Source organism: Sinocyclocheilus rhinocerous, unplaced genomic scaffold, assembly GCF_001515625.1.
Source record: "Sinocyclocheilus rhinocerous isolate Xijiao unplaced genomic scaffold, SAMN03320098_v1.1 scaffold1756, whole genome shotgun sequence".
NCBI classification, from domain to species: Eukaryota; Metazoa; Chordata; class Actinopteri; order Cypriniformes; family Cyprinidae; genus Sinocyclocheilus; species Sinocyclocheilus rhinocerous.
Genome location: NW_015628696.1, coordinates 75,649 through 76,216, shown reverse-complemented (window position 1 = coordinate 76,216; position 568 = coordinate 75,649). Strand labels below are relative to the sequence as shown.

General features: G+C 42.1%; 1 protein-coding gene across 1 annotated transcript in view; it reads right to left on the bottom strand.

The window, feature by feature from the left end:
* Positions 1 to 568, bottom strand: part of lsamp (limbic system associated membrane protein) — a gene marked incomplete at its 5' end in the record, with an annotated part of 97,410 nt that overhangs the window by 21,198 nt on the left and 75,644 nt on the right. The gene's annotated exons all lie outside the window — the stretch shown is intronic.

The window sequence follows — 568 nt, the reverse complement described above, 5'->3', positions numbered from 1 at the left end:
GCAGAGCATCCATTGCTGAGACACTGATGCAATGCTACATTTCTACAAATCTGATGAAGAAACAAACTCATCCTGATCTCGGATGATCTGAGGGTGAGCACATTTACATTTTTGGCTGAACTATAATTTTTATAGAAATAGTATTTTAAATAACAAACTCAATAATCTTTGTTTTAGTTATAAAGCTGGAAAATATATTTTTTTTACAGTGTGTATTCATTGAAATCTTCATAAACGGATGAGAATGAGTTTTAACAGTGCGTCTCACTGCAGGTTTCATTCATATTCCAGCGTGGATCGCAATCTTCCTTGCTTTCGAGCGTGAAGCTCTACGGATGACGCGTTCATTCTGGTTCACAAGGACATAATCAAAGCCGGCGTGTGTGAGAGTGTGTGAGCTGCACACGCAGGACTTTCTGTCCGTGATTCTGGCTGATCTCCACTCGCTCACACTGAGCTTCCTCCAATTACACCGCTGAGAGACTCTGTTAAGCTGTCTCTCTCTGTCTGTCTGTCTCTTCAGCAGGGACAACAGCACTGTGTGTGTGTGTGTGTGTGTGAGAGTGTG